The sequence below is a fragment of the Corvus kubaryi genome, unplaced genomic scaffold, assembly GCF_017639235.1.
Source record: "Corvus kubaryi isolate FWS band 111438036 unplaced genomic scaffold, C.kubaryi_AGA036_p1.0 37398, whole genome shotgun sequence".
Taxonomy (NCBI): Eukaryota; Metazoa; Chordata; class Aves; order Passeriformes; family Corvidae; genus Corvus; species Corvus kubaryi.
This window is the reverse complement of record NW_024581137.1, coordinates 30,983,445-30,999,594: the sequence shown is the minus strand read 5'-3', so window position 1 is coordinate 30,999,594 and position 16,150 is coordinate 30,983,445. Positions and strand designations below refer to the sequence as shown.

General features: G+C 35.3%; 1 long non-coding RNA gene across 3 annotated transcripts in view; it reads left to right on the top strand.

Moving 5' to 3' along the window:
• Nucleotides 1-16,150, top strand: part of LOC121671636 — a 296,300-nt gene that overhangs the window by 235,468 nt on the left and 44,682 nt on the right. For 2 of the 3 annotated variants that reach the window (XR_006018558.1, XR_006018557.1), the window contains 3 exons: nucleotides 1,119-1,272; nucleotides 6,173-6,293; nucleotides 7,623-7,749. This is a non-coding gene — a long non-coding RNA (uncharacterized LOC121671636). Of the gene's footprint in view, nucleotides 1-1,118; nucleotides 1,273-6,172; nucleotides 6,294-7,622; nucleotides 7,750-7,853; nucleotides 7,997-16,150 lie in introns of all 3 variants that reach the window. The other variant, XR_006018559.1, reaches the window with a different exon arrangement.

The following is a 16,150-nucleotide window of genomic DNA, read 5'->3' as shown; positions in this document are numbered from 1 at the left end:
CCGATGCCCTTTCATTTTAGTATTTGTGAGTGTTTACTCAAACAGCTTTTGTTGCATGAATATGAGAGGAAGAAGGGAATCAGAAATCATCTAAAGAGTACTATTTTTTTTTATTTTTACTGGCTAAGCATTATTTGTTATTTCCACTTAAAAAAAAAAAAGAATCTGTTTAGAGAGCAGAAGCAAACCCACATGATTTAGCTAGCAGCTATGCTCTACAAATTGTGAATTGCCAAAGTAAACTGTCAACAAATCTCCTTATGTACTGAAATTTGGTACATATACTGTTCACATATACAATGAAAACAAGGAATAAATTCATAGGAACTCAAATTCTTTACCAGACAAATTGGAACAGAAAAAAGTAATATAGTGTTTTAGATAGCGTATGCATCAGCTATCACTAATTGGAAGTTTTATACGTAGAAGAATAATATTTTGACCTTCTTTGATAAAAGATTGAAGTTGTAAACAGTTTATTTTTCCAAATTCAACTCAGTTCATATATACAATCAGAACTACTACCAAGTAAAACATATCAAGGGAAGAAAACAAGCAGGGAAACTGTCTCAGAAGCAATTTCCCTACCACAATGTACTGATATAATTGAGTCAAGATTTGTAAAGTGTGATAGTATCTACTACTGGACCAGCTTCTACAGCTGGGAAAAAAAAAAATTACAGGCTTTTAAATACTTATGAACTCCAGCAGATTTGAAGTAGGTGAAGAAAACTCCAAAGATAAAAGCTTTGTTGCTCTCAAAATATAAATATGGCTCAATATGAAGCCCTATAGAAATACTCAAATTAATTCTGAACTAGCCAGAATGAGGCAGTGTTGCCTAGACAGAGAACTGTACTAAGGGGCTACAGTGACCAAAGAAAGGATTTCTGCATGCTCTTGCATACTTACCAAGTCATTTCTAGGTAGCATGGATAAGGGATCCTGTAACCCAGTGAACAGTGAGCCATGGAGGCACTCAGGTGCTCATGTTCTGTGGTTTTTTTGGTTATACTGACTGTCTTTGGAAATAGAAGTCTTACCCATTGTGCGATCCTTTTCACCTCTCTTTGGGCATTCTACAGAATAAATATCTACAGGTAGGGCTGCTGTTTCAGGTTCCCATCGTGGAAGTGGGATAGAGGAAACAGGAACCCAGTTCATCTCAAACACCTTTGACAACAAATTACTCCAACAGCAGATGACTTACCTATCAAAACAAGGGACAAGAGAAGTCGTCTCTGTTTAATGCAGTGATCTCTAGACTTATAGGTAAAGTGTTGTCATCAGTATGTTTTTCTTGTTTGATTTTGCTTTGGTGGAGCAGGAAACATTTTTCCTTTTACTTATCATTTGCAGTCAAATTATTTCCTATTGGTCTCAGTTAACATAGCTTGTTGTGTGCACTACTTCTTAAGAGTATGATACTGCAATATTCAGAAGTCCATTAGTGAATCCTTCAGAGTGATTTAAAATTAATCTGTTAGCATAATATCTCAATATGTTTTTCTTCTGGTACAAAGCAAAACCAACTTTTCCCTAAAAAAATTCCATGCATTTAAATAGCCAAGTAGTTTGATGGAAAAATCAGGTCGGAAAGGGTGGGATAGAAGAAAGGGAGCAAGATACCAGCCTTCTGTGATTCCCGAGGAGGCAATATATTTGATGATCTCATCACGAAGGTTACTAAATAAATGAAAGTAAATGGCTGGTTGATTCCCTTTAATTCAACATGTGGTGTAGACACTTCCTTCCTATTCCCTCACTACAGTACATTGGATCACATTAGGCTTGACAATAAGGATTGACTTAGTGGTTTTCAGTTCTGTATAGTGATTTTGATTCTTTTTCAAAATGATTTACTGATTGCTCTAATGTGCTTTCTAATTCCTCATTTTGTTGGTGGTGCTTTTGTTAACTCTTTTTTTTAAGCCATTACTAAAGCTTTATTGACATACATTAGATGTTAATTTCCAAATTTACCAATTCGTTATTACTATAATAACAAACTTATCGGTTTTGTTATCAGATCACTGGCCTTTTAGGTCTTTATTTTCCTTTTCATTTTTTCCCTTTTTTTTCCGCTCTTTCAGTCTCTCTGTTGGGTGGAGTGGGGAATGAGCATAGTTATCAAGGACCATAACTGGCTACCAAAGTTACTATTGCATTAAGGCAGGTAGGAATTTTAGAGTGTGTTTGATGTGAAACAGGAATGTAGTACGAATGCAAATATTCCCCAGTGTAAAATAAAGCAAATGAAAGGAAATGAACATAAAGTACTGATTCAATGGTTCATGATCAATGCCAGTAAGGATGTTGGAATGGATGGTTTAGTATTTCTGAAGATGGTTACACAATATTAATCCACTATCTTGAGTTATTTAATATGTCCTTGATAGATGCTAAGGCATTGGTGAGGCTTTGCATACATCCTGGAATTAGTGTCATTTAAAGAATTATCAGTTTTTATTGCCTCTCTTACCAGTCAGTACAAGTTAACTTATTAGACTGTAAGAGACAGAGAATGATGGAGACTGCAAATTCTTTTTTTCTCAAATTTCTCATAGTCACCTTTTCATGTGACTTTCATCCTTATTGCTTAACAGCTATGATCTTTCTCTAGTTTATTAATGGTAGAACTTTTGCTTTTAAAAATTGGTTGACCCAAGTAAGTCTTACAAATGTCTTCAAATATTTTCATGTATCCAGTTTAATTAATATGTTACTTACAAGACTTTAACAGAAATCATTAGATATGGGCTCTTTCACCATTACATATTTTAATGGCAAAATCAATCAATTTCTGGTTTATATTATTAATATTGATTTACTTTCATTTTCCAAAAATACCCATCTGATAGCATAGTGCAGTGGTGCTGGTACTTCATCAGGTTTAAAGTCATCTTTTCAAGGCGATTTTGATCTTAGTCAGGACTGTTTCAACCAAAGTGGAGTGATAATCAATAGAGGGAGAAAATATTGCTGTGCTTTTGGGACAGAAGAATTGGAATTTCAATCTATTTTTTAAGTTGCTAAAGGAAGAAACTTCTTCCTAACTTGTTTTTTGCATGTGTTGTAAAAATGTGAGAGTAGCCAGACCCCTTAGGTTACTTGGTTTAATTTAAGCAGACTGTCTCTTTTTTCAATGCACGTTCACTTCTGGAGCACCCACCTTTTTAAGACACCTCTGCTATTCCTGCTTATGTAGTCTATAGACTTCCTGCTTCTGGAGCTGATGAAACTCTCTTTGAAGACAGATGTTATTCGTTTTGTGTAAAGACTCCAAAAAATGAGACTGAAAAATCATATAGGGCATCAAACCTACTCCTGCAACATTCAGTGATGTGTAACAAGCTCATTCTGTTGACATTGGCAAGTGCTGACTTTAGCAACGTGATAGCTAGAGATGTGTGAAATGTTTACAATGAAGCCAAACACCTCTGAAGTTTCAAACTTTTAGAAAAGTCCTTCATATTAAAACTGAGGTAAGTCTTCTCTTGAATTCAAAAGGATTTTCACGTTGAATTAGACTCAAAACTTCATTCTAATTCAAAACTAATTCAGGCATTTGTTTTTCTATTTATAGGCTTTTGTAAAAAATGAGTACTTTCCTCAGAGAAAACTAGTACCGATCAAAAGCAAAGTGAATATTCCCACAAGTTTTCAATGATCCATCACAAAAATTTTCATGGATCTCATAATGTAAGATTATCTATTAACTCTATTATTATGCTAAAATAATAAGCACGTTCATTTAGATTTTTCCATTTATTCTAACTTCAAAACATTCTGGTGCAGTCATCCAGCCAACAGCCCACACAACATTTCTGGCCTCGAGGCTGACTCAATCCAGGCAGATTTATCTTTTGAAAAGCTGGTACCACTATTCTGAGACAGGAAAAAAAGCTTCTGACTGAAAGTGAGGGTTGCCAGACATGACTCAGTCCCCAAACCCAGAATCCTGTGCTATGCAATGTTTAAAATGCCATTTCACATTAATAAGTTATTTTAAAAATAAAAGAAAAAAGAAAAAAAAAAAAGAAGAAAAAAAAAAGAGAGAGAGAGAGAGAGAAGGAAACTGGCACCGTGCCTACATTCCTCCTGAGCCAATTTTGCACTTGCCCAATTGCAAGCATAAGTGGAACCTGCATTTGGATGCATTTTTGTGAACGGCTATGTTACAAAGCCAGTGAAGCTCAAGAAACAATAAAGTATTGGCTGTTTTACAGTCATATATGGTTATGGTGCACCTGCTGAGGTATGGCCAGTAAACTGAGTGTGATACGGAATGTGTGAATGTGATTTGCTTTGACCTTGGTATGTGAGGGTATCACCAAACATATATTTTCACTCAGACACGTAACTTACCATTGGACCAGAGCGAACATGCACTAGGACATGTGATTTGTGTATTTGTAATAGAGGGAGGGGGCCTGTACTAGGCACGGGATCTTTGATGTAGTAAATATCCTCAATTACGGAGTCTGGAGGGAAAGGAGAAGGTGAGAAGGCCAGATTGTGACTGTCTAAGGAGGTAAAAGGAACAAAGACTGTTTCTTCCTTTGTACTCACCTAACAGTAACCTGTGAACCATTTCCATCTTAGCACTATTTTGACCTGTTTAAAGGTCATGCATAAGAGAGCAAAAAGGAGAAAGCTTTCTTTGTCAGCTCTTGTAAAAATGCACAAGGGACAGGGACCATCTTGCCTGATCTAATCAAACTTCTGAGTTTCCAAGCACATTTCAGAAGGGTAATTAGAGCTGATAACACCAAATAAAAGTCTGTGTCTCTCCTTGTGTCAACGAGTCTTCTGTATTTGACTGACTGAATATTTGAGAAAAACGTACTTAGCTGGAACTTTTTTCAGAAAAAAGAATTAATTTTCATTTTCTCTCCTTTTCATCTATTGATAGTCATATCTCTTGCAACTTATCAAAAATTTTCAAAATAGGACTGGTTATAAAAACTGAATCATTGAGATTCCAGCACACTGTAAAGATCTTATCAAAAAATTGGTAAAATGTATCACCTCCTTGGACATGAAAGCATGTGATTTCAAGTGTACGAACTAAAAAGCCCAATGTAGAAAAGCCTATGACTCAGCTGTAAGACATTTCATTGCACGAGAGCCTCCACGTGTCATTTAAAATGTATAAGTGTCATCATAAACCTCCCACTCTCCTAAGAATAGAGCTATCACTGGACCCTGTTATCTCACAACCCCAAGGTACATTATGATAATGATACTGCTTAACATCAGTGTACAGAGAGAAAAAACACTGTAGATGCCGCAAGCATCTCAACTATAAAGAAAATCAAATTAAAATATTAATTTACTGATTAATATAACATTAGATGACCCATTTCTCCAGCTTGTTAAACAACAAAGACTTGCAAAACTAAATAAGGGCCTAAGAGATAAGTGTTTTAAGAATTCCCATAGAGATGTTTAGCTCCTTTTTAAACATCATTAAAGATGTGCTTTGCATATAACAGGCAGTTTTATTTTTTTGCTGCACTGACAACTCCTGCTTGTTTTTATTAATATATACTTTCAGAAAAGGTTACAAAGTGAGTGGTTTGGTCACAGAGTTTGAACAATCAGCTCATACTGTAGAATAAAAAAACATAAGTACAAGGCAGACTTGGGAGGAAAGAGAATAAAATCATGCAGGTAAACCACAGGGCAGAGGGTTTAAACTTCGATATGTAAGTATGAGAAAAATATTTAACCATTTGTACCCTCTGTGCCTGGAAAATGCAAAGGAGAAAAGTTTCTTTGCTGATTTTTCCATATAAAATGCCTGCTGTTTGGAAAAATGGGAAATTTCAATGCATGATTTTTGTACAGGAAATGGCAACCTAAATTAAAGTAACTTACTTCAAAACTAAAACTGCCATGGTTAAATTCTACAGCAAGTTTTATCCCTGTTATTGCACGGTAATGTCTCATGACATCAGGATATTGCTCGAATTTTTGTGCTATATTTTATCGAAGAATGCCAGTAGAAATATTTAGCAAGGTTTTTAAAAATTATCTTTCTCAATAAGCCAAACTCTCATAATATTAGAATTGTCATTGCACTCCTATGAGACAATACATGACTTGATAGGGGAAGAAACTCTGAATCTTCTGTTTCCATGGATAAACGCTTTTGTTTTTTCCTTAGTGATCCCGAAGATATCAGCCTGTAAGCATGGATATTCACCTTGTATGTCACATATGATGTGTATTTTAAAATGAGCTCAAAGGGAAGAGAGAGCTAAAAAAAACAACTACTTCTGTAAAAGGTACTTAATATTCTCCTTACAAAATTTTGCCTTTCTGACCTTGGCCCCATCATGCATGTGATTACATAGGTTGGAAATAAGGCAGTTTGGGCTTCCTAAAATAAAGGGGGGGTGTGTGCATGAGTCTGTTCCCTGAATGTGCAGTGTTCCAAGTTCTTATCTCTCTCCTTTTTGTTCTTATCCCCAGTCACTGCCTCCAGGGTACCAGCTTTCCTTATCCCTGCTCCCATGGCAACAAGTCTCTGTTCCAGCAGTAGTGGCTCTGTCTCTTCATCTCCTCCCTCTGCAGCTACGTTCTGCAACTTAGGAGTAGCTTGATTTTCTCTCACTACTTTCTTTCCTTTATTTATCAGGCCATGTGGGCTTGTTCCAAAACCTCTATTGTTAATATACTGATTCTGTATGTGACACTACTTTAACCAAAGTGAATCCAGGCCTGTTTTCTTTCTTGTCCCAACCTACTCTGAACTGTTCTCTTCTATGCTTGGCTGTCTGAAAGAGGAAAGAATTATCATTATTTTAAGCATTGTCCTCCCACTTTTCCATGGCAGGATCAGCACAAATTGAATTGAAACAGCAAGCATTTTAAAATGTAAATTAGATTAAGAAAGGTTAGAGTTGTATGTGCTTTAAAAACAATCCAACTGCCGCCACTATTTTTGTAGGTAGTTTGTGCACAGAAAAGAAGATGTGAATTTTTAAAACAATCTGCTAGCATCAAATGAGAAAAAGATTTTAGAGTAGCCATTCCCTTTCATTTTTGGTTGACTCTTTAATATGCTACAAAGCATTTTATAATACAAAATATTGATATTGGACCATGATTCAATCAAACAATCCAGTAGCAGCTAACAGTTCCAGAATAAATATACAGCCTTTTGAAATGCTGAAAGTACATGGGCCTAATTAAAAAAAAAAAAAAAAAAGAGGCAGAAAGGATAACAGTTTAGCAGTAGGAAAGGGGTAAAGATCCAGTGTGGGAGTTATAAATCTCAGGGATGTTGTAACATAATCAGTTTATAGATAACAGTAAATTTTTCATTTGCTGATGTGTGATTATTTGGAATAAAACAATGTTGCTGCTAAAGAATATATCAGTGTGCATTACAATGACTAGCAACTTCTACAGTTTTCTCTTACAAAGTGATTTTTGTTTACTGTAGTTCACTTGATTCCTTTTTAAGAGCTAACGGGTTTGGAGCCTGAAATCTTCCTTAATCTTAATGGGAAACGCAGGATATTTAACAATTGTCAGACTGCATTCCCATGTTATGATGGTATTGAAGAGCTTCCTTCTCCTAAAATATAAGTTATTGTATTTTTTTTTAGGGGGAAGAGCTGTTTTTGCATCTGTGTGAGTTGGGGTGCAGCTGCCTGGAAAGCAGGTCTGTGGAGAAGGACACCAGGATTCTGGTGCACAGCAAGTTGAAGGAGCCAACAGCGTGCACAGCCAAAGGTAAACAAAGTCCATACTGAGCTGCATCAGCAAGCACATGGCCAGCAGGTCACAGGAAGAGTTTATTCCCACTAAGCCACTTGCATGTCCTCTTACACCTGTAGTGCCACAGCGTCCAGCTCCCCACTATAAGAGAGGTACTGACAAATTGGAGCGAAGCCAGAGAAGGCTGGGATAGACAGGAGTTGGAGCGCACAACACCCTGAAGGAATGTACTTATTTAACCCTTCAAAAAGAAGACTAAAAGGTGATTTATTTTCTAAGTACATATTGGGTGGTTATGGAGAAACATAGGTAAGGTAGTCTCTTCTCCAAGATTCACAACGAAATGACAAATGATGGTGATAAAAAGTTACATCATGAGACCTTGCAAGGGGACTTAAGGAAAAAAATTCCTCACAATGAGAATGGTTAAGTGCTGAACAGGCTGTCAAGAAAGACCGGACTTTCAGCAAGGCTTTCAACATTTTACTGGACTATGCCCTATTTAATCTGGTCTAGCTTCTGAGTTAGTCTTGATTTGGACAGATGGTTGGACAAAATAGCCTACAGAGCTCCCATCCAACAAAGATTATCCTATGATTCATGAGTCTATGAATACCAGTTCCCTAGGAAGATGAATCCGCACTGTACTTTCAAGATTCCCAGAATAGGAAACACTAAATAAAAATAGAGTAATGTTTGCATATTAAGACAGACTAGGACAGAACTGGTTGATTCCAGCTCTTTGAGTAAGTCACTTAAATGATTGTAACCTTAGGTAAACAATAGAGCATTTCTAAGCTTCAATTCTCCTCCAGTAAAATAGAATGAATAATATGTCTTCACATTTTTTTTCTAAGAGTGATTCACCCATATGCATCAAAGGTTTTTTAACAGACTGAGCTAAATTAGTTACTGATCAGAGATGCTATGGTATCATAGCAATTGTGCATCTGGTCAATGTACATATTAGCTCACAAGCATAATCATCAAATACGTGGGGGAAAAAAAGGGCAAAAAAATTATTCCAGAGTCCTTTTTCCTGGATATAAGAACCTGTTTCAGATAGGTCTGTCATTCAAACAACTATTTGAATTATTATGCCATATACACTCTAATAAGGGATATAAGCACAAGGGAACATCCTTTTCTCTCTAAACTTTTTGAGAATTCCTGAATTGATGCCCCAGCATCTGGTCTACTCTAAAATGCTGTCTCCAGGTCCTTGCTTCCTGGTCCTGCGTGCTCTACTTCTTGGCTTTGTACTGAGATGTGGTAGGTGGTAGGTCAGTACTGTGTAAATGTTTTGTGGTTAAAACCCAAAGATGTGATTTGTGTTTATAAGCTTTAAATTGCCTTCCTGAAAAATATGTACAAGCTGAAAGCTTCTGCTCCTGTAAAATTGTGATGGATTGCATTTTATTGGAACTTATGAATAGCTCTTTGATTTGAAACAATGAACCCTTTAAATGCCTTTAGAAATTATAGTGGGACAAAGGTATTATTCTCCCTCTGTCACCACCATCAGAGAGTGACAAAAAAGGCCTATTTTTCAAGACAGACACACGCACACGTGCACACTCACTCCCATATATAAACAATCACACATTCAAATTTATAGAGGATGACAAACACAATGTTGAAATTTTTAACTTTATATTGGATGGATGCCTGATTTTCAGATATAAACTCTGTTGTAAGTACACAGAATATATCAGAATACGGACACTATATTTTTTAATATATATAAGTACAAAATATGGATATTGAACTTAAAACATTATATGTTCAAAGACACAGAACACCTGTGAAAACTATTTAGTGTTTTTCACCTCTAGCTGATTTAGTTAGTATCCTAGAAGAAAAAACCCCAGAGATTAGTACATTTTCCCAGAAGTTTGGTGTGTGAGAATATATAGATTTATTTATACATATACACCTTCAGTTTTCTCTTTGTGTTTATTTATACCCCCAAAAATGTCATTTTCATATTTTAAACATTTATTTCAGGTGGGGGTTACTTGTTTTAACGCTCCCAAGTTAAAGGGGATATAAAGTCAAGGGAGTATATAGTTAAGAGTATGTTACTTTTTTTCATCAGATTCTGTCAAAATAGAAAACTTTGTGTTTCATATGTATGTATATTTAACAGGAAAATAGGGGAAAATAGTAGAGTTAAAACTGTGTGTGAAAGCTTGGCTTTTTTTCTGGCTAGGAAGATTTTAGTGGCAATAGTTAAATGTTGAATATGGTTACACAAAACTGCTGCTTAAAACTGAAAATAAAGTCAAGCATACTTGTGAAGACTGTTTCAGAAATTTAAAAAGTAGTAGTGCATAATTTATCAGTGTTAATAGCCTTAGGTGCATTTCTGAGGTAATTCGCCTAAACAGTCAACAATTTATCATATCACAATACATAAAATGTACTTTTAATTAATAAATAGACATTCTATCGCCTTTACAGCTACAACAAATCAATCCTTCCTTACCTTCTGTCTACAGTTTGGGTTCCTTTAATGGGTTTTAATGGGTTTTATTCTACGCTCCCTTAGCAAAGCTTATTCATTTGCTTCCTGGAAGACTTTCTGTATTTTGTGGCATAATCTCAGTGTCTTTAGGGTATCTGCCTGATACCTTAAAGCATCATTCATTACTCCTGAAATGACACTCTAGCCTACCTTGGAAGTAATGAAGTTACTGTAATGTATTGCAGTTCTTGTTAACAGGCTGTCTGTGAAGTCCTTAAGTTAAAACAGTTTCTTGGGAAAACAAGGTGTTTCCAGTATCTCTGAATGGTTAATGAAGTACTTCATAGTCTCAAGCCAGTTGGCAAAAGAGATCTTTATCATTATTTTACACAGAAGTAAATCAGATGGACCCATTTCTGTACAATAAATGAAATAAGAACTGAACTCTCAGCTAAAATGCCAAGGAATCTGAGTATGCTCAGAATTTCAAACAGAATATGAAAATTTTTTTATCATCTCACATTATTATTATCATTTTACAATTATTAAGCTTCAGGAAAAGAGACGCAAAAAGCACAAAAACGACTCCAATAATGTCACAACATGGAAAAAAAATGAGGAATTAGGACAAAGCCCAGTAACTAAATGCTTAGAAAACCACAGAAATTTGTGATTTATCTACCTGTAATGTTTTGTTAAGTTTATGTAAACTACAAAACAAAACAATAATTAAATTGTATATATTCATCGAAACATTTCCCAAAAGACTCTCTCGTGAGCCATGGTATCTGATTTGATCCTTGGGATAGTTTTCCATAGGCAGCACTGCTTAGAGGAATCTCAAGACAGTCTTACAGTGTTTTCCAGGAAAGGAAAATTACTCTTTTACATCCCTTATACTGCTATAATAATGTTAAACACATATTAGATGTAGCTGAATATCTGTCATGAAGGTTTTCCCCTTGTTATAGGGCTGAGTTCTGCCTCTACAGGAATGAATTAGATTTCACTTTATCAGAGAAACACCTGAATAATCTGTCCTCAAGGCTGTATGTATGCATACAGCTATTTAGGCATAGGTGAATCCTCTTTGGAGAAGAACCAAAGATTCAGAAACTAAGTTTAAAAATAATTATTATACATTTAAAAATCAGTATAGCTGTTTCAAAATGAGGGAGTCAACGTAAGTCCTCATGAAAGCATAAAGCAGATTTTTTTTGCAAAAATTATATGATCTTTAGTCAACATAACATAAGACAAATTATAGACGCCTGGTACAATACTATTAACAGAAAAGGGATGAATACACAGAAATATGTAGAGGCAGAAGTTCATAAAAAAAGAAAATATAACCTGAAATACTAACACATGGAGAAATCCAGCCTCAAAATTCTTTTTTCTTTTCTGCCTCTTTTCTAAATAATTTCAATACCTAAAAGTGCAGATACATATCTCAGGTAATAATCTGATGTTCTTTCTTACTTCTCACAGCCGTCCTTTCACTCTGTATAAAAGCAAGGTGCTTGTGGCTCTTTACTATTTCTATACATGCAAATCTCTACTTCTTTTGTAGAGCTCACCCACTGCACCAAAACCACAAAACAAACTGGCATTGACACCAGCTGTGATCCATATCCAAAAAATTTGTTCCAAGAACATACAAATTTTAGAATTTAACCCACCCTTCCCCAGCCTAAGCTGTTGCTATGGCGAGGCATATATGTCATCTTACAAAGGCAACCACACCTCAGATAAAGAGTGTAATATGGCACAGGTAGCACGAATGAGTAGAAGCCTGACTCAGAGACAGAAATCTTCCAGTTTCCACTTTTCTCTGTTTATGAATTATTCAAAGACTTTTGACACAAAATTTTCAAAAGAAATGGGATTTTTGAGAAAGTTATTACAAAGTAGTAGCTTAGATACTGTTTTTATCTCCAAATAACAGTATATCAAGAGTAAGAAAGATGAAGGCAAGTTTTTTGTTGAATTTAATCATTAAAGAAGTGTTGAGTGGTTGGACTTTTCTCTTGTTTCCTGCAACTTCCAAGTAGTACTAATGAACAAAGTATATAAAAAGGTTGTGAGTCCAGTAGAAGGAAAGAGTAGTCACCACAAGAAAACGGTCAATATCACTCTTTTTATGATTGCAAAAAAGTTCTATTGCCAACTGCTGTGAACTTTCACCTTTGGAAGTTTATTCAGTTTTAGAGCATGGCTAATTTTGAACCTCCTCAGGTAAAATTAGTTGTAGCTAAAGTTCTGATGGCAAAGAATGCTGAGTCTAAATTCTTCTTATGTTAAACTCTACATATCTCAGGCAGGACTTTTTACAATAATCAGATTATTTCATTACTTTAGGTCTATCCATCTGTGTAAATATATATCGAAACCTTAAGGATCTGTGATGCAGTTAAGCAGTATTTGGTGAGATTTCTTCCCACTCCCTTGACTTGATTTTTGTTATAGACAAAACAAGTAGCTGAACAAGTCGCTACCTCTATTAGCCATAGCTAATATTCTATATTTTGAAAAATGTCTTTTGCATTCATATCATCAGAGATAGCTCATAGGATCCCATCAAGGTGTTGATGCAAAACCTATTGTGTGACTTCTTATATGTTTTTCTTAATGAGCCGTATCCACTTTGAAGACTAAATTAGGTTATCATCAGACTAACATGATCTACAAAACATTGTTAAAAGGTTAAACTCTCTTAGATGGGGTTCCTGGATATTTATATGGAATTACAAATGCTTCTGTTAGAAGATTATCCTTATACCCATAGATTAAGGCCACTGCATGAACACTCTTTTACAAATCAATATTAATTAAAAATTATTATGATCAGAGAACTAAACAAAGGGCCTATGCTACTAAAGAAAGGGTATGCCCCAGTGACAGATCACTGTTAAAACCTCTCCTGCCATTGGGTGATATTTGCCATATGTCCAATGATTGATAGTAAGATTTAATGAGTTCTTACAAGCAATTAAATAATCAAGGGTTCCTGCTGTTACATGGCATAGCTTGATAGAACAGTGACAAATGAGAGAATATCTGCAACCTAATCAAAGGGACATATTTCCTTGGGAACAAAATAATATTATCCACCAGTGCAATCAAAGGACAAAAGAACACAGAGAGGACGCAACAGAATGAGATAAATTTTGTGCTCTTTTCATTATTCTGGCCATACAGTTTCCATTTATTGGATCCTATTAAATCAGAAAGAAAATTAGGCTACTTAAATATGTTTCATTTGTCATAAACTGTTAGCTAGTGGATAGATATCCATATCCAGTCACCTTAGGTCTCCCTTCCCCACGAAACACTATCCTAGGTTTACAGTTTCTGTATTTTTATTTGGTACTTATTTCTATTGTGAGTATTGAACTCCTATTTTACTTTGGATTTTGATTCACACTTTAACTAAAGGAGTACTGTAAAAGTCTGCACTACACCAAATTTGTCAAATATTTTTGATTAATGAATTGTTCTACATATATATGTGTTTTCTTTTTTTAAAATAATAGTCCATAGTAAAAAATAGGAAGGTTACTGAATTAATTTTGGAATTTCTTGGATTCAGATCATATATACATTTTGATGTGAAAGAGTTAGTACACAGATTTAAAGTCTGAGCCTCAATAAATTTACAGGCCCCTATACAATGTGCAGTAGAAGTAGTTTTATCCTGAACTGTAGCCTAGTTTGGCAACACGTTTTATTTGCTGCATTACTTTTTTGCAGCCTAAAAAGCATTAGAGTGACATTTAGAAGACAGTCAAAGAACTTAAAATTTTGCGAACTATAGACAGAAAGCCACTATTTCTCCATTTTTAAGTTAAAATTGATTGCGAGTAATGGGTATAGATTATACAGGTAACAGAATATAGATCAGCTTATAGTGACTTTTTAAGAAATATTTTATCTTTGTGATTAGAGAGAGATAAAATGATCTACCTGGATCCTGATTAATCAGTCTTTAAAACCATAAACTTCTAACAGCCAAGATCCCCCATTCAAATAAAAAAGTAAATTTGTGATCCAAAAGATGTCAATAAAATGGCCTTTGACTTTGATGTAATTTTTCCTTTGATTACAAGCCCATGATTAAGTATTCTTTCAACTTTCAAAGCATTTCATGTTAATGTTAGCTCCACTTTGGATGTGGAATAACATAATGTTTTAGTAGTAATTTCTTTTAACTAGAAACTCAAAGCTTTCTTTTTATTTCTGTCAAAAATAAATAAAAATATTCCAAGATTAGACACTACTTTATAGCTAAAATTTTCATTAGAAAATGTAAACATCGGACTATAGTTATTCTGTATTGTATTTCAGTTAGCTAGCTGGTGTGTAGGATAAAAGTTATTGAAATGCACCAGAAAACCAGCTGAACAATGTGTCTCTACTATCGTTATGTTCCAGTATTTAACATGTGATCCATCTTTAGACAGTATAACACATGACCTTTCTAAATATTTACTGAGCTCTTTCCTGTTTTTTTCTGTGTTGGTGACACATGGGAAGGGAGATGAACTCCTCTGGAGCAGACCGACCTAGGGCAGGTTGTCCCAATTCCATCATGGTTTCCCAAAACCATTTCTCATACTAGAATGTAAGCAGCAGCAAACTGTTGGGGATGATGCATGTACACTGCGCAGCAAGACCTCTAGTGGCTTTGGTAGCCATTATACAGAATATTCATGGAATTGCAGTCATGGAATCGTTCAGAGACAAAACACGGTTTGAGTTGAAAAGGACCTTTAAAGGTCATCTAGTCCAAGCCCCCCCCAACAATCAGGGACATCATTTCATCCTTGTCTCCTGCTTCTAATGGAATGTGCAAAACTGTCTTACCTGCAAGGTGGTTTTTCGTTTTTTTTCCCAGCTTTGCTCTAATGTGGGATAAGCACAAGTTGTAAAACCTTGACATTTCAAAAATACCTGTTTTCCAGCCAGCTGTGTTCAACACTGGAGGAAATATAACTGATTCTACTTTTTCCACATGCCAGTACATTTGTTTTCTTTTTCCATACACAAAGCAAATTTTTTCCAGAGTACGTATCATATTTCAGACATTAGTCATAGTGCTTAATGAGCTAATGGAACACACTCAGATGCTACACCAAAAAGTCAGTACGAACAAAAAATATATCAAATAACTATAAAACAATGTTAAAGAAATCAGCAAGCAAAAAGCTTCTTACTTTTTCAATGAATTGGGTATATTTAGCTACAGATTCTCTTTTCTATGCGTCTTCTAAGCTAATAGCAATTTTTAATAAAATCTGACTATGATAAAGCCACAGCTGATAAAAAACCATAATTCTTTGTTGGATTTCAGCTGTGGATGATTCTGCTGAAATCAGCAATGAGACACCATGAAGGTGAGATAAAGATGCTTAAACTAAGGCATGTTTTTAGATTAAGAAGATCCTTTTGGTTTCTGTAAGTCTTAAAAAGTAGATTGTCTACCTCAAATTTTTGCCTTGAATTTTTAGTCAACTCCAAATATGTCAGGTCAAGAACTGCTCAGAATACCAGCTTAGGTTGTTTGGGTACTTGAGGAATCCTGCTGCTGCAGAGCTACACATGTGCACAATGACTTTAATGTGATGACTTTAATGAACCTGTCAAGTGATGCATCAGTGTGGTTTCACATGGGGGTCTGTCAGATCACTGATCCATTGGATCACATCAAATCTGAACTTAGTGAGGTCTGAGCTTAATGTGATCTAGTGAAGATGAACTAAATGAGTTTCATGTGTAGTGAGAGGCAAGAGCCAACAGCTCCTACTAAAATACCAACTTTGTTGTTCTAGAAAGCAAACAACCCCTCAGGAATCACGGAGAGATACCAAGTTTTTGGCAGTGTTGGATTCCTAAGGACCACTCTCAATCAATATATTCACAAAAAGTACACACCTCATTAGATTCCGT